Below are 22,648 nucleotides of genomic sequence, written 5' to 3' on the forward strand. Positions count from 1 at the left end.
CCTCACGGTGGTGAGCAACACCCCAAAAGTTTCTCTCTCAAACGCTCGCGGTGATCTCTCATGATATTCTCGCTTCTCATACATCTTTCTACGCGCGTCCATGTTGAATTTGCTGGTGTAAGGACGCTCGTGGAGAATCTTTCTACACACAGTGACGCGGGCTCCAACACCATCTTCATCCTTCTCCACCCTCGCTACGCTACGCCACCGTTGGAATCGCTGATGGTGGTGGTAGGTGGAAAGGGAGGTGGTGGTTGTGAGCGCACAACCCTAGTGGAGGTGGGTGACGTCGGCGGCGTCGGCAGCAGCGACGACGACGACGGCGGCGGCGGTGCTGGTGGTGGTGGTGGTGGCAGCGGTGATGATGGTGGTGGCACTGGCGGAAGGTAGTTTCTGGGCGGTGGAGGGCGCGGATCGTCGTCCGCAAAGCCGTGCGTTCACCCCGTGCCGCGACGACAACAGGGCGTCGTTCGTTCTGGGAGCGAGCGCCGAAGTTCGCCGGGGGTTAGGTTTCGCTGTTGAACTTTCCTCCGACTAGCGGGCCAAACCGATCGAACCGGTCGTTCGGCTGGGTGTCCGCGCCGTCCAGGGGAGAGCCCTGGCTCTTTACGAACTGATTTGTGCCTCGCTGGAGGTGACTGTGTGATCAACGCTCGCGATCAACGGCACGTTTCGTCATGCACCACGTGGCTACCGTCAAACGTGGCGATCCTATCGCGAGGGAGTAACATTTCGAGGTTGCCCTTGCCAGTCGGTTGTCCGAATTTTACGTGAGAACTTGCGAGAATTGAAAAATGGACGGAAGACGTCATGGTTAAGGTTTACCATGGGGCTGTCCTCGAGGTTGAGTATCGACGAAGGAGACATCTGCTAGGGGAAACTTGATCAAAATTTCTGTCAAATTTCGACATTTCTCGTCGATGATTTAAACTTGTGTGTTCAATGGGGAAAATCGTCACCGTAGAGAATGTCACGTGGTTTTTTGGACGATCTCGTCGACCAGAAAAGATGTTGGAATCGATCGTGAATTTATTTAACTGAAGATTGATTGTGGACCCTCGACGCAAAATTTTCACGCGGATATAACGTGGATATTATATAAATCATTTGGTAACGAATGCGATTAATAAGTGTGAGGATCATTGTGCAGTTACATATATTGGAGCTTACTAAAGGATATAACGAGTTCTACATTGTTAAAAGTGAATAGATTGGCTTAATAACGTAAGAAGCCTTGTGATAAAGTGGTAAAGTCGCCGCCTTGTGTGAGGCGACAGCAAGAAAAATCAAAGAAGTGTATTAGTGAATCGTTCCTTTGAACCAATTGATACGTCTCGTTGCTGGTTCACTGGTCGATTATCAGAAATCGCCCACACGATCGACTTATTTTGGATTACCCTGTACACACATCGTGGATTTGTGCCCTTCGACGTACGACGAAACACGTGAATTGTCCCTTAAAGCGAGAATCGATCGAGTCGCTTACGTACGAAACGTGGACTGGTAAGTTCCACGAGGGAATCCTTGAAAGCTCGTCGTAAAAAAACGAACACAAATGTATTTTGTTAATCAAACATAAACGCGAAAAAGGAGAGTAATTCTTAAAAAATTGTTTAAAGATCTTATACTACTTTGAGTGAATGTTCATAACATTTTGTGTTAAATTTGTAAATTTCAGATATGACATTCGAAATTTTCTTGAAAAAGATTGACAATATTTCGATTGACAGAATTAATATAGATAAATTGATAAATGATAAAAAAAATAATAATACGATAGAAAAATGTTCTTGAAAGTTTAAAAAGGGATTAGTAAATTTGCTGATTTTATATTTGTATATTATCAATCTGTGTTAATTTCTTGGTGGGAGAGGTATTGTTCACGGCTCATCGTTGGTCGGTCGTTATTAATGACTGCTATTCGTTGATGTTATTGTCTGTCGTGTAATGGAGACTTGATTAAATTCGATAACTCTGTCATCTGTAGAATATTTTGGAATTTTTTCAACGCTTGAAACGCTTAACAACACATTATAATATATATTAGAAAAAAGAAACAGTTAACAATATTATATATTTTGCAAATACACACGCACGTGTACTATATAATATATGAATATATTTATGAGAATTAATTTTATTCTATTACGGTAAATTTTTTCATTCTCATCTTTTACTTTTTCAATATAACATATTTTATTGCTACAATAATGTTAAATTGTCATTAAACTAAAATTAAATTAAAGGCAGTTAAAATATAAGCATCTTGAAATCTAATTAATATGCAAACATAACATTGAACAATTTAATTAATTTCACTAATTCGGTACTCTCAACATTATTTTTTTTTAAATGCGATTTGATATTATTTTTAATAATTGAAAATTTTTTTAATTAACGAAAAATAATTGAAATTGTATTTATAATATGTGTGTACATAAAATGTATATATAAAAATTAATTCTTTCTAATTTTTTGAAACATACATATATCATCTATATAGTGAAGAGAAATAATATTTAATCGAAATAAAGGGAAATCATTTAAGCGTGAAAAGCATTTAAAAGAGCTATCCTTGTAATATTTCTTTTTGTTGTGTACAATTTTATATTAATTAATAATATTATTTACTTGTCGTAAATTGACAAAATTATTATTGCGAGTGAGTTGACTGACATATGAATGAAAATTTTCTAACTATTTGAAACTATGATAGCAGCGCTTTTGCATGCGATGTTGAAACACGATTTCGGGTATCGAGCCTTGCGTGTCTCGGGCTCGAGGGTGAGAAAGCTCTTGTTTACGTGAGCACGAAACCACCTTCGCAAGCATTGACGCGTTCAATTAAACACTCGCCAGAATTAGAACCTGCTAACATATCGACTTACAGAGTCTTCTTTTTCGGTCTCAATAACAGAAGAAACATCAAACGCGTGTAAAGTTGTTTTCTATTGTGAGAAAATCACAATTCCATCTCGATATTATACACAATGCTGCTTGAAAAGACATGAATAATAAAAGTGACAATGCAACGATGCTTCTGTAAAAGTGTACCGCAAAGTTGGAGATGTAAGAAGGAAAGAATTATGCGTGTTTGTGCAAATTTACACTGCACAAGAGTTGCTTGTTTGAATACTTTTCTCAAGTTGTTCGAATTATTCCGTGCACCGCAGAAAACGTGCAGGATTATCGCGTGTTGGTGAAAGTCGGTGTAACCATGGTAGTAGAGATACGAATTTCTGATGGAATATGGAATGCTTTCGGTGAGCGTTTAACGGACATATTGAAAAAGTTGATTTTGTAACTGGACATTTGATATATCGAAGAGTAGAATCAATCGCTGAGCTTCATTCAATCGAGTTTATCGAAGAGTCGATGCTTGGGAAACATATCAATAATTTGCAGTAAATATTATATATATATATATATATATATATATATATATTTTATACATTTTTATTTAATTCACACAATCGATTCTTTATTATTTATGCTGTAGATAATATTTTACTTGCATTGCTTATTTATTATTATTATTTATACAGCATTTTATAAATCAAGTAAATGCTTTTATTCAAATTAAAATTATGTACATCGAGAGAGAAAAGAGTTTATTTAATATATTTATATAATACATCCATGTCTGACCTATTTATTCTATTTTTTTTTTTGTAAAAATATATTTCTACCGAATGACAGAGGTATGTTTGTCCTGTTTCTGCAGCGTTCGATTCGCATTACCCCAGTAACTGGAACATAACGCTGTACAACATCGCCAACAAATAACAGCAATAAGAAATCAGATCGGCGAAATATAAAAAAGCGTATCTCGTAATGGCGCGTAATTAACGCGTCGAACGAAACGATCATTGGACAAAAATTGCATCGCGCGTCCCGAAATAAAGAGATGCATAAGCGATAACGCGAAAACACGAGCTTAATACAAAATGTACACGCTGACGCTCCGGTAGGACTAGAGGATATATTCCCTGCAGATTAATATACGCATACATACATATACAAATATATATATATATAATATATGAGAGAGAAGGGGACAGAGAGAGAGATAGAGACGGAGGAGGTTATCGCGTTTGGTTTATCGATCGTGCGTTTCGGTATGTGCGAACGTACATCGGCGCGAAGGGCGTTTTATTTGAAATCGCTGCGTGTCAGACACGACTTTCGAAGGGTTGCTCTACGTTGCTCCATTTCGCGAGGTTTGGAACGCGCGAGAGAAGCGCTCGCCGTCGAAAGGAGCATTCGCGGTTCTAATTAAAGCAGTTCGAAGATGTCGGTGAAATTGATTATCCGTAATTGGGGCTTGACACGACGAGCGGGTTCTCCCTATATGCCCGTGCCGGCACACAACGGGAGCGACTCGACAGCCTGTATCGGAAGTCGACGTCAATAAGCCTCGTGCTGCCATACACAGGCGATCGGCCGGATAACAATGGCCGGTCGCATAGAAACGGATAGCGAAATAGAAACGTGGAAATCTCGGATGTGGCCGTCCGGTTCTATACGCTCTCGCGAATGCACCCGCGTCCGTTTTGCACATAGATACATATATCAGTTCCATGAATGCGATCGCCGAAATTTTGGCATCTCTCCTGGCGCCGATATCGAGCGAGATAAGATTTTGATTTCGCGATGCGTTTTCATTTCTTTTTTATTTTTTTTTTTTGCACTTCTACGACCTGACGGAGTTTTTCGATCTATCACTTTCAGGATAAATTTAATTTGATCATATACAAAGATGCGCTATTTATTATACGTGAGAAAGTAATTTCGCGTTTTAACGATGACATATGGATTATACGTGATTAATGATTTATTTGAAAAAATATGATATGAAGCGTAGCTGTTGAATGATAACGCAGTTTGATACGTCACATTTTTCGATCGATCAGATTTTTTGAAACCGGATTAAATCGGAAACGTCATTAATTAATTCGCTGTCGTGTATGTGAGGCTGTAATCGGGCAACGACGTAGGTATTATACAATAGCTAAAGAGAACTAACGAGATTTACATCAGTTAGTAGTTATCTGCGTCATCAATTTATCGGCTTTATCATTGCGGTCAGTGTATGTCCGATATTGAATTTGCAAGAGACGCTTTTCAATGGTGAATGAATGGATTGAATTTCGTTGATATTACTTTAGTAATTTTTACATGGTCGTCGATCGCATAACGAACGCATTCGCATTATTCAAAAAGAACGTGAAAGTAATGAAAGTGTATGATTTACGAAAGACTCGATTGTGTTGAATTTTTTTTTTTCGACCGGAAATACACACGTTATGGAATTCAAAAAGATAATCTGTTTATAGACGACTCTCTCGGGCTCGTATCTGCATATTCTACAAATATATCATGTTGTAATGTTTGGACGATGGAATAGCTTTTTTTTATTCAATGCGACTATAAATCGAGAGTAACATATCCGCGATAAAGGAAATGGAGTAACGAAAATTTATGCAAACGCGACAGCGTTTAATCGAGACTTCGATATGAATCCTCTATGTAAAAGTGCGTATCGTGATCAACCGAACCTAAATATCATAATTGCACATGTTTGCGGCTCTTACGGTTTACCATCGTCACAGGTGGTTGGCGAATCTTGCACATGTTTGCGGTTGTATCTAACGAGCAGATCAAAACCGGAATCTTCCTTCGCAAAGCATAATCAAGGAACAAACGATTATTTGATATCGCGATAATAACTTGATAAACTACAAGTTTAACGTACTTTCTGTTAACTGAAAAGACTATTCAATGAAAAAAAAGGGATAACAGTTTTTATACGTACATGATTTTTATTCACAATGAAAAAATAATACAAAATCCCTAATCTGTAACAATGCTTAAGCTCGTATATAAACAAACACAATGATAACTTATTAAATATTACGAGGCCATGTGTAACGAGCAATAAAAAATTATTATAAAACTTGGAAAAACTTTAATTTAAAAAAACCAATTACAAACGTTTCGAACTATACTTAGTCTTCTTCAGTGCGCAATAAACATAATAATAAATAAATAAATATAAATAAAAATTCTAATAAAAAGTCGCAATACAATGTCAAAATAAATTAAATAATTATGTCAAAATTAAAATGCGAAATACGTTAACAATAAATTAAAATTATTAAAAATAGTTCAACACGAAATGATTTTTATTACTTCACATATCAAGAATTTTTTATTTTTGTTTGATATTTGATATTAGAAAAGAGCTTTTCGAATTGATTTAAATACAGGTTCCAGGGATTTCTCAACTATTTTCGGAGACATAGAGTACAGTTTCGAATGTAAAACTGATTTTGTCTCTCGTGAACGTGAAAGTAATATCTATTTCCTCGAAAGAAGTCTTCTCTTCCATCTTCGATCTTTCCTTCTCTCTGTATCTTTCAAGAAATCAAAGGGGGATATTGTTTTAAATTAGCCGGAAGCGCGGCTGAGATATAAGACGCGACGTCGCGCGGAAAACATATTATTTCTCCATTCACTTACATCGTTACCGTCCTCTCTTTTCCACTATGAAGTTTCCTCCTAGGAACACGTTTCGAGTTTTATTCCGTTTCGCTGGCAACATTTCCGAAACGCTTTGCGAAATTTCGGTTATAACGTTGCACAGTTGCTTGACCCGCAAACGAAATTTACTACCACAAGCGGTAAATGGCAAACGCCTTCAAAGCTAGCGAGATCTCTCTCTTTTATGCAACCCCTCTTGATCTCTTAAAAAATGCGCGTAGCGAGAACGCGAAATCGCGTTCTTTCCGGGAAAAGACGCTCTTCCTTTTTACGACTCGCGTCTGACAGCTGATGTATTTTACCAGTTTGTTCGAAATTAATGAACCATATTTGGATATGTCCGTGCACTCTGCGAATATTTTATCGTTTCGAAATTTTATTTTCTTGATAACAAATCATTCCCTGTACCAATATGCGATAGACTCGCTCGCGTATCTTTGGATGTAAACCTATGCTTCCTTAAAGACCTATCGTAAAATTGCCGCACCTTGCGCCATTTTCCTCTACATACTGTTGCTTGCGTTTGAAACAAATATACGGAATCTCTTCGGGCTTATGCATACATAATTTCTAAAGTATACTGTAATGGAGTTTATCGACATTTTCCCACGGAAAATACCGGGAAACATCATCTCCGGAGATATTCTCGCGAGCGGAATGAAGAAAAACATCGCGTGTTAAGTTCTCCGCGTACTAAAGAATAACCATTTTTATATAGTCATAATATTCTTCTCCGTTTTTCTTCTTCTTGTTCGTGCATTTGGAATCGTTCATTAAAGAAGACGAAATCGAGAAGGAAAAAAATTGCGAAGGGATAATCCTAGGCAGTATCAACCCTCGTCTCTTCGATGCATTACTTTCTCGTTATGGGAAAAGCTGCTATGTCGCATATATATGTTATATATATCGTACGAGAAGGAAGCGGGGACGTTCCCGTTTCGTGTAGATTTATATTTCGCTTCTCTCTGTCGAAGTTTCCTGCGAGCGAGGCGTCTTCCGTTTATCCGTGGTTGAGGCAGCATAAAATGCTTTTGTATAAAAAGTATTTTCTGCGCGAGAGATTTTTCTTCAGGTGTGCATTATTTGAAATATAAAGCATAAATTTTAATATTTTATACAAATATCGAATTATTTAAATTATAATGTATTTATTATTGTGCGTTTAAGAAAAAATGTTAAGACAAACTTTACACATAAATCTGTCACTTTAAATCTCTCAAAAATAATAAGATGGAATATTATTTTAACAATTATTTTTAAATAATATACAAGCTCGTTATACAATATTTTGACGTGTTTTAGAAAATAGAAGCTTAAAATACTTTGCTTCATTATTTTTGATTTTCGATTTATTTTAAAAGTCCAATCCTGAGAAACATCGATCCATTTTCTAAATTCAAAGGTGTCGCATCTCTCAAGAAATGGCTTTAATGTTGCGATATTATAATATCATCCATCTTATGTGTAAAAAAGTGAAAAATGATGTGCGTCTTGCTTCAACATTCGAGTTAACTCATCTGGCAGTATACATTTAATCTTAATGAGTATAATTCGTTGGAGCGTTTGTAATTCCCTTTCACGCACTGCAGTTTTACTAAAATGTTAATATACCAGGCAGTATACATACACGTGTTTCCATCTAAATTCTATGAGTAAAATTACGAATAAACTGCCGTAAGCGAGCGTTTTATTTCATTTAAAAATCTGCATACGTGCCAGCACAAATCGAGAAGCATTGAGATGGTAGAGAGAAAAAAGGAGAGAGAAAAGAAAGAGAGAGAGAGAGATAGAGAGAGGGAGAGAGATTTAATAAAAGTCTCGTGCGTTATTAGCCTGCATTTAGCAGCCGCGGCTTGGTAAAAAGTTAGACCATACATCGATTTTCGCGAAAGCCATCACAAAGTGAAAATGTCCACTTTTCATCTCGTTTACATCCCATATCGCCGCTTGTTCTCGCATAGTTTCGAACTTGCGATGTGCTAACGTTCTGAAAATCTGATTTCGCGGTTGCAAACAGAGATCCTTTCAGATGACACGTTAGTCAATATTGGACGAAACAAAGAAAGCGCAACGCTGCAATACATAACGCGTATGAAAAATGCGGAAAGACGAACGGTTTATATCCCAGCTCTCGATTATTCGCGATATATATCCGGAGTTGCGCGAAGTGGAAAGCCCCTCATCGATCACTCATCCCGCGGGAAGTCTTACAGAAATTTATACGTACACTCTCTACTGCATGCTTTGCCAACTGGCATCTACCATCGCATTGATGCACGTGTATGCGTACTGGTTCCTCATACTTTATTCACATATCTGTGTGCGTGTGTGTGCGTACTGTTACTATCGATATATTCGTGAAAGACGGAAATGTTCAACTTCTCACGGAGGCAAACGATTACTTCGTTCCATTTCACACGAGCACATTTTATGCTTATTTTCATACTCTTATATCATCTCTCATCTCATCCAGTTTGCAGGTTTTTTTTTTTTGGAGATTATTCAGCGGCTGATGTGGATTTGATGTTGTCTGACCATCATAATCTTCTTAGGATGCCCGTGCACTACGTAAATACAGGCAAAGTTTCTGGATTTTGGTCGTTTATTCTGAAATAACGGAGAGACAAGGGTCAAAAGGCAAAAGGAGAATCGAATATTCAGCATTAAGTGCATAATTACGTATATTACTTTTTCGACAAAACTTTCGTTATCAATTTACATTTTATCGAGTGCAAAATGCATACGATTGTTGTAGAAATTTTATTTATAAAGCGTTTATCAAATTATCAATTTATACAAACTTTTAGATGACGCAAAGTGTCTATGATTATTGCAATATTGCTACAGCAATAATTCCAGAGACATTATCAATGCCATAAAGAAACCGTTTCATCTCAAGTTTTGAGATAGTACATCTTCAAAGGTTTTATAAACTGAGAGGAAAAATATCAAGGAGAAAAATTTCCGTCTGTCTAGAAGAAGGATAATTTGATTATACAAAGTAAAGTTTTTTTTCTGCGAAACTTTCTGCCTTCTATATGTTTTGCGATATGTATATATTTGTTTGAAGTAAAAAACTGCGCATCTCTTGATTTTTTATAAAAATATGATATCAGTTTATGTGCAATTTTGATTTACGATATCCCGAATTTATGATGTTATACAATATTTACATAATGAAAAATATGAATATAAATAAATAAAAAATCAATATCGCGAGATTACATATTCTAAGCTTGATATTTGATAAAATGAGAGAGGATACTCTTTACATGCAAAATATTAAATTATTTGGTTTATTCAACTAATTTTTCTGTATAATATGGCAATTTTGGAAGTCCAGAATTATCTTTTTTCTCAATCATATGCATTTTCACAGATGCTTTCCCGTGAGCTTTTCTCTCTCATTATATAGATAAAAGACCTGAACAATAAAGATCGTAAATGTCGCGAAGCAGCATTCGTTAATCATATAACAAATATCGTTTCAACCCAACACTTGTGTCGACACTTTTCTTTCCGCGTCGCCATTATCGATGGTGACACGAAACAAAATGCTTTCACCATAAATTAGCGTCCTGTATGTGGAAGGGAGAAACGCTTTAACGTTGCAACACTTTATTCGACGTGTTCTCGCGCGTATGGATGGTTTTGCTAGATGTTATCAGGGACGTATCACCATTAATTGCCAATAATTGATTCATCATGCGCTAGATATTGCTCTTTCTGTTTTAATTAGTTGCCTTGATCGAGTTAACTGATTTAATTAATCAGCTAGTAATGTTCAAACGAGCTGAAGCGTTGTCAATGATTATACTCACATCTCGATAGAATAGTTAATTATTGCGTTTCACTGAAAGCATGAAAATGATTTAACGATTCTGTTATAGCGCGACGTACGTCTTGATTTTCTTGTATCTTTGTGAATAATTGTTCTCAATAATTTAATCAATATATTCGCTTTGTTTGTTAGAAACTCTATACAATCCGAGTGGAAACGCATTAAGTTGCACAGAGCTGTTTCTGATCTCCACGTTTCCAGAAATTTGTCTATGTTAGTAGTTGTCCAACTAGCAAATATTATCGTTGCTTGTGTTACCACGCATAAATAACAGGTAGTTTCTCTAGTAATTAGCAAACTTCTATTAATTAACGGTAAGCAAATATCCAGTCACTGAGGCAAGGATTTATTGTTGATGTTATGTTTATGATATGCATCTTAACTGCTCATTCTTTTACATTTTATTATTTTTTTTTTTTTTGTAAATAACATTTTATTATTAATTTTTCACTTATTTTCTAAAGTAGCAACGCGGAGATTGCTTATATAATTTTTGAGTATATTTGAAAAAAAAGATGTTTGTTTTTTTTTATAACATACACATATTATTGATTGCGAAGCCCACTTAAATTTATCTATGCGATTAAATTGAACGGGACAACACGCGCGGAGGATTTCCAATCTCTCACCCGGTTCTCAAGCCTTTTCCATCGCGTCAATCAAATTCGGTCGAAATTAAATTAAAACGCACTCGCCGCGATCTGTGAAATTAAACGAAGCGCGCGCACGCGAAATACATAGTTATATATAATATACATATTGTATATGTAGTATATATATATACACATATATATCCATGTACCGGGGCGGTGTCTGTTCCGCGAATGGAACGTTTTATCGCAACCGATGTAACTTTAGCGTGAAACGAGCACGCGCCGCCGATTAGAATATTATCACTATGACGTCGCGTCGGGCCATACCGCGCGCTCGTACTACTGAATCATTCGGTTTATATGCGGTGGCATCGCTTTCGCGAGAGCAGGATCGTCCCGCTCGTAAATTAATGATATGGCGAGAGAGGAGAGCGACTTGTACGCACATATATATTTATATGAAAAGTACTTTCGTCTCTCGCACGATATTTTATCGGTCGAAATTTTCGGGACAATCTCCTGTCAGTCGCCATCTGACAAGTTAATTACGCCGTTGTCGCGATATATCGCGTATAAAAAAAAAAAAGAGGAAATGCAGTGAAAGTGTGTATGGACGTTGTTTCGACGGACGTTTTATTAAATGCCTTTTAATCGTGGAAAAATTTAATTGCCACGAACGGACAATAAATCGGGAAAATATCGCGTTAACTTAATTGGTGACGTCGAAATTGAAATTAGTAGGAGAGATACATCTGGTATTTTTGTCATTGCTCTGCGTGAAGAAATGTAAATTATATTATATCATATATAAATAAACAATAATTTTAATATTTTTGCATTATCTCTAAGAACGGGTAAATAAAATGCATAAATTCATCTTTCACGTATTTATAATTTTATTACATATATTAATGATATAAATTATAAATAAACAGTCAAACGCGATAAAATGAGAGATTGAATATGTATTTAAAATATCAGGTAATATTTGTTGATGTACAACAGAATAAATAAATAAGAACTAATTTTCAAGTTTCATCCGCATTGTATTAATACAATATAATTGTTGCATTGTTAAGCTTAATTTTTGGATTTTTATATATTTAATTTACATTAGCTGTACGTAGCTAGTAAATCACGCTTAGCACAAATATATGTATATACAAATATGTTTACGCTTAATACAATTGTTTATAATTACCGTCGATTCGTAAAACTTGTTATTGTAAATGCGCAAAAGGATATTATATTTGCGTTTTACATATTAAGCAATTAGTAAAATAACCACGTAAGCTATCTATCAGTTTGTTATTTCTAGAAATCGATAAGCAATGGAACAGCACTATGAATGATTAAACTGATATGTTTTCGCGTCACGAGAAACATACCAATGTATTTGCTTTTTTTCCCATTTGATGAGAGAAGCTCCCTGCAAATTGTCCTGTTTATCGGATTTAAAGAGAAATAGTATCACATTTAGAAGAGTATTTCTAGCGAGTTTGTGTGTGCCCGGTATTACTATGTGAAATACAATAGAATAGGCAGAGTAATCGGAGAATAGCGTGCAATCCAATCGTTGTAAAATTTCACGATAAACGTAAAACAGTGCGCAGAAAATTAAACGGGCGCAGCTATTAAGTATAGTTTCGAAAAATTTATTTTTCACTCTTCTTATTCCTACCCGACGCATACATATTTAAATTCTCTATACTTTTAAGTGCATCGCGTAGTAAGGCCATTTATTTCTTCAATCGGTTTCCGAGTCATTAGCTTTATAATCGACACTTTTTTTCTCGCACTGGCGGAATCGAGTCGTGTCGCGATGTAGGTTCGATAAATTCAAGTCGGTGGTGTCGGGGAATATCGATGGGGCTTCGTTCCCTGGATAAACGACGATTACGATTAGAGGAGAGTTATGCCTACGAATTTGTCGATTATTTCGATCTAGTGTGGTTCAATTTGCCGGACAATCTGCAGGATTGTTAATCCTGTTTTGCGTTGGAACGTATGGTCCGATGCTTTTAGACAGGAAAGAGCTCGCTTCCTCTCGCTTTCATTAATTATTTCTAGATATCCGCCTTCATTTTTAAACAGTCAATCGTAAACTCTTCGATCACGTACGCAAAGCAATTCAATCTTCCGATAGGAACTGCGTGTCCCGGCCAATTTATTCGTTTCATGGATTTTCGTTTAAAAAAAAAAATATATATATATATAAATTGTCTCTTATCGGATATAAAATAACGAATAAGGCAATTAAATTTTTTTTCCGACAAATTGTGTATTAAAAGAAATTGCAAAAAGTTGTGAAATTGTTACCAAAGATCCTGACAGAGAGAGAGAGAGAGAGAGAGAGAGAGAGATTGTTAACGTGACTGAATCAATTGTTATTGAGGCGTACATATATGGCGCTCAAAAAGAGAAACGAGGGCGTAGTTGATTTAACTGAACGAGAAGAGTACAAATTCAATGTGCAACGAGAATAGTACAGCTGACGTGACTTGATTCGAACAAAATATTTGTTTGGCAATTCGACAAGAATTTGATCGAATGTACGATGAGTTACGCGCGGAATTCCGTCAAACGCTGATGAAAAAGCCAAAATAATGGCTGACGCGCAAACAACATTCTTGCCGTTCTTTGATCGCGCACGTGTCGTACACTCACATGTTTCTTCGGAGAAATAATTGCTGTAATTTGAATGTTTTTTTTTGGGAAGGTCACGAAAAGGCAAGATTACGTAATGCAAAGAGAGAGAAAGTTATTTCTTTCGAGATCGAGGAGAGGTACTTGCTCCGGTCTTTCGACGTCGTTAATTAACCACAACGACTTGTTTTTGCTGCACGAATAACTTTTCATCCAATATCGGGGCGCTCGAATACTTTAGTTTTAATTAAGGTGACCGTATTATAACTTTGTAGACATATGAAATATGAGAATTTCGGAGCAATCGATGCAACTATTTGTCGAGATATTTCTTATTTTTTGCGTATAGAATATTGTAGGTATCGTAGAATTGTAAAATATCTCTTTTATTATATTAAAAAACACTACTTTATGTTTCAAGAAACATATTTTTATATTTGGCACATATATATTTGTATAAATTTATAACTAAATTTTTTAAGAGCTGACAACATAGTTATTTATATATAAAAACTAATAGAAAAAAATCTTAAATAACAAAATAAGTGGTTTTCAATTTTATCGGAATTATTTCATTTTGTTTGTTAACAGTTTTCGGAGACATAACTTGTCGTGTACGATCTTGAGAAAACAATGCAAACTGGAGTATATTATACGAACAAGGGTTTCGAGAGTCCAACGTGTCAGTCATTATCATCAAATAATCATGTTGGCACAGTCAGGTGGTAAATGCGATTCCCTTGCTGCTTCAGTAGTAATAGATGTTGGTATAAACTTCCGATGAACTACCTCTGGATCTCTGGTTACTTGTAAACAGAATCATCTTAGGTCCATAACAAATACAATGGTCATGACTGACGAAACATGGTTAATGCATTATTACATTTCACAGTTGAATAGTATTACAATTTTATAATCTCTGTGAAGTTCGATTGGAATACAATTTTGTATATGTAATATATTATCATTTACAAAATTATTTAGTATAGTATAGTATAATTATAGTATAGTAAAATATATTATTTAGATAATTTAAGATTTTCAGAAATTACGTGAAAATTATTAATGCAATTTTCCTCGGATATTCGATATGATTTATTTAAAAAACTATTAATCTCGGCTCGAATTATTGTGTTACAATAAAAATAAAATCTCGACGGCAATCGGAGCCTATGCGGACGGGTAGATTGTTGAAAACTAGGATGAAAGAACATCGCAACAACATAAAAAGAAACGCGTCACAATTATCAGTCATATCGGAACATAGATTATTGAACCATGAATTTAATTGGGAGGATGTAAAAGTCTTAGACGAGGAGCCTTTTTTAGGTAAACGTTTGATATCCGAAATGATCCACATAAAACGTCAGAGGAATAGTTTAAATTTACATAGTGACACTGATAAATTAAACGAGAATCTTGATCTGTTAATAGAAAAATTTACCAAAATCTAGCTTTGTGATTTTACATAGCCGGGTTTTTTTGTTAGACTTTTGACACGAGTGCCGATTAGTTTAGTTGTTTTTATTTTTATTTTTATTTTCATATTTTATTTTTATATTTGTTTTTTTGCGTATATATGTATCGACTGTGTCGAGGTAGAATACCGCACAGTCGTTAGAGTGATGTGTCACGTGTAGCATTATTTCATAAAGTCAACATTGTAAAGATTTATATGTAATTATGAAGAGAGTAAGATTTTAACATAAATCAAATGCTAAAAGTGATATTTTTGATTTGCAATAAAAAAAACATTTTATATTTTATGTTTACAGTAATATTTATTAATTTGAAAAGCGTACAAAAATATTGTTTTTTTGTTTTTATTTATTTTTACTTTATTTACAAATCATTGAACAAGCGTATATTTAATTGCTTTCAAAGCCTTTGTAAATTGATGTTTTATTTGAAATTTTATTACAAAAAATATGTTTTCATAAAAATTGCAAAAAAAAAAAATAAATAAAAATATTACATAATAGATGGAGGAAGAGAAAAATAAAATTTTCTATACCAAACTTATACGCTTGACGCAAACTTTATGACGATATTGTAGTTAGTTTCTTCGAGGATTTTTAAACTTTGTGTACAATAATGTATATAAGGTACTGCTATCGTATGTATTTTTTCTTGAAAAAAAAAAAAAAAAAACGCCATTCCCTTCATAATAAAACTATATACCAACTTTTAACTGCTATTCGCAGGACGTAATGTTAACGACATAAACGAGCCATTCGAGTTGAATTCCTGAAGATGCACCTGTCATGAGATTGTGGGCGCATTGAAAATCGGCATTAAGCTGTCCGTGCATCAAATTCTGTCTGCAGAATTGAGCTTGAGCTTCGATATGAATACCAAGTAGACGTAGTCCAGCTACGAAATGGTCAAAGACGGACGTCCGCACGCATTCGTCGTGAATTCCAGGCTTCCCATTTCCCATTCCATCTCAGAATTTCTAGCAAATTCCTCCATACCTGCTTGTCAGAGAGGATGACCGCCCGTTATTATCCCTTGAAATTTTCAGGACTCGCGTTTCGATCGATTTTTCTATAGTTTCTTCTATCGCGATTATCTATGAACGCGTTTCACCGAGTTGGTCGATAAAGATAATTATCAATTTTATAGCTGGTAATCGAGATTTGGTATTTACGATATAGGTATAAGGTGAAAGTTAATGCATTGTTTGACCTCGACCCTCAAGTTTCGTGTCTAAAATGATTATGCGCTCTTCACGATGAATTTAATTAAGGGTAATTTCTCGTACCGAGTGAAATAAAAATAAAATGTCGCAAAAACGGCATCGCGTGTTTGTTCAAATAAAATAATAAAAACTATGTGCAGTCATGTACACTTGACGTTGCATAAAATAATTTATGATAGAATGTATCTCGGGTATACAATTTATTATCAAGAGAGAGAGAAAGAGGGAAAGGATTGTATCTCTCATATTGTTTAACGATCATATCATGATTAATGTGAGCGATTCACTTGATATGCTTCAATATAATAAAAAGCCTGAATATAGAAATAGTCTCTGTTCCATGAAATCAAAGACTAAGGATCATACTGATGGATCGCACGATAAACATATCGGCGAGAAGACATATGTAACAAAAAACATGAAAGAAAATGGTATGTATATGCTTATGATTTTGTAAATTTATTTAGACTTTTTTCCCTCGAGACCTCGATTTGAGCGTCACGACTGTTTGAAACAAACACGGGTATCGATCACACGCTTTGTGGTATATCAAAGCACGAAATTCTTTTCGAGTCGATGAGTTTTCTTCTTTCTGTGTGTTACTTTTCTACCCTTCGGTGCTCCTTCATATTCGTGGTCCTTTGTCTCGAGTCAGAGGCATAGACGCGCTTCTACGGCGTAGATGGAGAAAATTCCGTCGTATCGACATAAAATACCGTCTGAGAATGGGCTTTTATACATTTCATCTGGAATTCAATTCTCGTTTGTGAAAAGGGCTGTGCACGAACGAATATCATGATATTATTACGCGTGCCGGTAGTCCAAAAAATTATATCTAGATCAACAATTTTAGAGAACACATTGCTTTTAATCGGTTAATTTTACATTTTGATTTGTGTATGCACTTTTTTCTCTATTATTTATTGATATTTAATCAATTTGTATTTATAGTTATTTATTTATATTTAATAAAATTAAAGCTACAGCGAAAATTTAGCTTACTTTATTTGTTACGATTGGTAAATATCGATAAAAATCAGAGTTGTCAACTTTTCGAAAATGAATGATTTTGTTTGAAATCACATCTCTATTAAAATTCCTTTTAAAGAATGTTTAAAACCTCTCTTGATTCCATTGTTGCAATATACAATAAAAATACGTGAATGATTGATATATATATCAGTGCTTTTTGAAGTTAAATATATATTATTCATCGGTATATCGAAAAAATGAAGATTGCGAATTTTATAAAAGCGATATATCATAAAAATATAATCCGTATTAGCACGGAATACAAACAATTGTATTGTTCGATGCTCTGCAACGAGCGTAGAAAGTTGGAATGGTGTTAATACATTTGGCACCGTACAGTCGGGTTGTTTTGCGAAAAGCAAATGTTTTGTTAACGATTCGTTTCCGTTCGACCAATCGTTTTGAGAATCCGTTTCGAGAGAGATTTAATTAACCAAGTACGCGACATTTTCCACGTTTGTTCAGAAATATCTATTCTATTCGATTGCGTTGATTGTTTCTCTCTAACCGCGCATGTATTTTCGTGCTTTGCATTAAATAAATCATAGATTATTCCTGCGCTGGATATAAATAGATTAAAAATATATTAATTTCTTATAAAAAATATAAAATAAAAATAAAATACATTTATTGCATTCAAAAAATATGACCAAGCTTTCGCATAAGCGACAAAATAAATATCGCCTTAGAATGATGAAATAACGTAATTATACATTATATTAAAGAATATTATTTTTATATATGACTTACTTTCTAACATAATTTGAATTTTTATATTTACTGCTCTCAACAGCCTTTTATCAAATTTATTAGTAATTATTTCCATTTACTTATAAGTGCAATTTTTAATCTTGACAACCAAGCGCGATGACGCATTTTTGGATCTCTTTAAAATATGCATTCACGTTGGACCTGCTATGCTTCAAGTCGTATGTATTAGCGTTCTTTGTTGGAAATGCGAATGCAGAAATGGTTGATAACTATGATTCACACGGAAAATCGAAGAGAGATAGACTATCGATATAACACAGTAGTGGTATAATTAGTCCAGTTCGCTTCGTGTCTCGATCGATCTCGTTGTTCTGGTGGCGATGCGATCTTCTATTCTAGTCGCATACTCTATCGCGAACATCTATGTCGCTCGCTAATAAATATACGCTGCGACGCGCGAGCGAGGTCGGGGGCAACAGATGCAGGCTGTAGCTGCGAGCTACCGGATTCACGATTAACGACCGGCGATGTATCGCGGCGCACAAATATCGCGTCTGCCGGATGGAGATTCTATTAGCGAAACGCCGCGTCGCCTGGTTAGAAGCGAGAGCTTAAAGCAGAATAATGCACTTGCGCAGACGCGATTAAGTCCGTCGACTGATTACTTCGAGTTTAAAGGTAGCAGTTTAATACGGTAACTTTAACGAGCAATAATAACGCGCAAAGAGGAATAAACTCGGGGATGTAATGCGTCGTGCTCTGCAAGATGCATACAAATATATTACACGCAACGTAGATCATTTTTTAGTGATACAAATTTTATTAATTAATATTATACTTAGAAAATTAAAGAGATACATGAAATTGTTCATTATATAGATGTTATTTTATTTATTGTAGTTTATTCTGTATTTATTAGATAAATAAAAAAATAATATAAAATTAGTCGATTGTGGAAAGTACAAGCTTACGAATTGTATATTTTTATAAAAATTTTATACAAGTATTAAATTGCTAAAGATTTAAATTATTTTCTCTGTATATTATATTTTTAGATAATAATTTAATGAATGGTATTCTAAAAGGAAAATAATATTTAATCAGTCGAAATGGAAAACTTTCATTCTTATTTGTTTTTATGAATATAATTAAAGTCAAAATTTAATTTAATTTTTTTGTTAAAAAAGTTTTAGCAAATTTTCTACATGTTTGCGCAAATTTAATTTAAAATATATATAACTTTATCGCAATTTCCGAGCTATGCCAAGAACGTAGTAGACATAAAAGTTTCAGAATTTGCAGTTAATTTTCATTTACTGCGCAACTATTATCTATCAGAGGCTAATAAAATTCTGTATAATACAATTAAGCTAGCAGTAATAATATTTGGAATTATTGCGCATTGAATTTCGGCGTTATATTGTAATAACTGATTGAAAGTTCTTCATCCAATAATTCTCGTGTATTACTTCGTATAAAGTTGTGTAACGCGTTAATGCACGACTGTTGGTTATGACTTGCTTGGATGGGTCACGACCGTGATTGGGACCGGTGAATTTATGTCCTACAGTTTATCACATCGTGCAAACATCTGTTTAATATCACCTGCATGTGTCAACCGTCGACAAATTATTTCCCTCACGGATTATTCTCGAAAATCAAGCTTTATTATCGAGCAAAATTTAACGCACAGTTCACAAAACACGCTCAACTTTGCTAAACGCGAGTTCGAGAAACATAGGAGATAAATAATTGGAAATTTTATAATGCCATTTCGCATTGTCTGACATTTTAAAAAATGTACTCTCTTTGAAATATACATTTTACGATATAGTTTCCAAAAGAGATTTACTATCATTTTTTTTTGTTTTACTCCTCTTGTCAGAGGAGTAAAATGCGCTGTTAATTACGAATGGTTAGAGCTATGCATGTTTTAATACTTTGGCAAACAAAATAACATTTTAATAATGCGATATTCTGGTAAACAATTTAGCATTCGCGAAACTTTAAACATTTATTAATCAGACGCCTCAATATCCTTACACCGTATGAATTTCACGTTACATCGCCATTCATTCGTAAATGGATTCATATTGATATAGTAACGATGTAAAATATAACGAACCACGCAATGTAATTATCATCTTTGATTTGATCAACATACATATGTAATGCAATTCGCGATAATAAGTGCTAATCTACTCAGCAAGGATGCCAATTTGAATTTCGATGATTCTAAATGCGATTCCTTCAATTATCACATTAATATTCTCTTCAATCTCGTTTATATATTAGTAATACGTGATAATTAATCAAAAAATTCAAATATGTATTTAATTACGAGAATTCAAAGTTTTTCAATTTAAATTTATATTTCTAAAATATACAATAATTTTCAAATAATCTGTCCAAAGATACGAATCTCCGTCATCTTTAATTGTTATTTGCAATTAAAAAATTTTTAAATTAAATTATATATTTTTTTTGTCAATTAGATTTATTTTCAAAAATTTAAGAAAGGAAAACAGGTGGGCCTTCAGAACAAAGCGAAGATTTTAGATCGCAAGCCTACCTGTTTTCTTTTCTTCAATTTTTAAAAATAAAAGCAATCACTTAACCATTTGATTTTTAGATTTATTTGAACAATCGGCGGCAGGCAATAATCAAGAATGAGGACGCACTCCATAAACACGTTACTGGCTCCGTATGCAACACCGCGGGGGATTAAGCCTCGTTCACGGGCGCTAACCCCTTCGAATCTGCATGAAATTAACGCAAAGTTTACCGAGCGAACCCTACTCAGCTTGTAGACAAAGTTTTCGAAGAGCTTACGAGGAGCTGCGAGGGTAAAAGTGACTCCGACATGCGCGTATGTGCATGTAATACCACGCGTACCGGGCCTGAAGGTTGAGGGTGTAATAATCTTGTTATGGAGTACATCGGATACGACAAGTCATGAGGTATATTGAACTCTGATTGTCGCTGACTCCCTGAAATTATCAAACTCGCGGCGGTGACGGAAATTCATGTTGCGCGTTGTAATTTTGTTTCCTATAAATTAATTTATCGACTTATATCTCTGCAATTTCTAAACAACTCACATTTGTAATTTACAGTTCTATTTCTCAGCTCCAGCTCTTCTCGTTTATTTGAGAAATTTGCATAAGCAAAATTGAAAATTTCAAAGTTGTTGCGTTTAATCGAGTTTGTCGATTACATCATATTGCAAATCGAATTGATTCCATTTGCGGATATTATTAGCGCGTTGTAGGCGTTGCATTTCATTTAGATAATTTTGAACATTTTGTAACAAAAAACATATGACGCAAATTGCGGTCAAATTAATCTCACGGCTTCATTTTCATAAATCTGCATAAAATTAACGGATATGTTTGATAGAGGAAAACAAATTTCTCTCTCACGAGACTTTGTGTTTCGCGTTTCTAAACGTAGTGAAATGTCCTAGAGTCTATAGGTACATTGAGCAACTTCTCGAGAAGGGAGTGAAATTTCTTTACAGGAAGTTATAATGTAATTTATCATAACGTAAGTTTGCCTCGGATAATCTGTTCTTCTTCGAGTTGATAAGATATGACGGAAGAAGAAGGCGCACTCTCTTTCCTTTATCGGAATAAAATTCTACTTTAGAGTTACAAATAATACTATTATCGCTAAAATTATTTTAATGAATTGTGATTGCAGAAAATATTCTCTCAATTGATATAAATATTATTTAAAACGCGCCCAAATCGTGTAATAAATTCTAATACATGCGAGTAGCTTTAAATCTTCCTACTCCTATCTTTCTTGCATATTCATTTAAAGTTAGTACTAATTTCGTTTAGAATGTTAATTGTAATTTTCACGTTAACGAACTCAGCCAATCCGAAATAACGCTTTCTGCAGCTACCGTACTTGTAAAGCCATTGTAATTACGGCTACTACGGATTTGATTGTCTCCAGTTTCGTTGTTATTACATATCAGATTATTTCTACAATTACATTACATTTGCATTTTTTTGATACATGTATATTTATTGTTCGTGCTTGTTGAAATAATTTTTTCCGTTTTCGCAAATATGTGATAGCATAATAGTGACAAATAGTGACTTGCAGTAAATTTTAATTCAACAATTTTAATTCTTTCCATTTATCTTTCTGATTCGGACATTCTAGACAAGCTTCTTATTCATAACAGTTATTTGAGATAAAGAGTTTCTCTCGCAAAGATTAAATCACGAAGACTAAATCATAAGATTATCCGGATACATTTCTTCCCTATGAGTACTAATTGTAGTATTAAAAAGTTTTAACGAAATTGAAAAAGCTCACTGAACATTCTACGAAAATGTAAATTTGTGAAATTATGTCATATAAATTAATAATATGACATGATTAATAATGTATATATATTATATAATAATATGATATCTTACATAAAAAAATTTTAAATCTACGAATAAATTTATTTGCATTATATTCGTATTTTATTATAATATACAATAATTAATGAAAATATGTAATAACAAGAAAGTTAGATCTGAATATCAGATATATATGATCTTAAAGAAAATCCACTCT

General features: G+C 34.3%; 1 protein-coding gene across 2 annotated transcripts in view; it reads left to right on the forward strand.

The window, feature by feature from the left end:
• The first annotated feature begins 412 nt into the window (after window positions 1–412).
• LOC114940707 (uncharacterized) overlaps window positions 413–22,648 on the forward strand; it is a 309,972-nt gene continuing 287,736 nt past the window's right edge. For both annotated transcript variants that reach the window (XM_085483399.1, XM_085483400.1), the window contains exon 1: window positions 413–1,503. The gene's annotated coding sequence lies outside the window, so the exon portion shown is untranslated. The remainder of the gene's footprint in view (window positions 1,504–22,648) is intronic.

Source organism: Nylanderia fulva, unplaced genomic scaffold, assembly GCF_048542155.1.
Source record: "Nylanderia fulva isolate GAGA-0341 unplaced genomic scaffold, ASM4854215v1 Scaffold25, whole genome shotgun sequence".
NCBI classification, from domain to species: domain Eukaryota; kingdom Metazoa; phylum Arthropoda; class Insecta; order Hymenoptera; family Formicidae; genus Nylanderia; species Nylanderia fulva.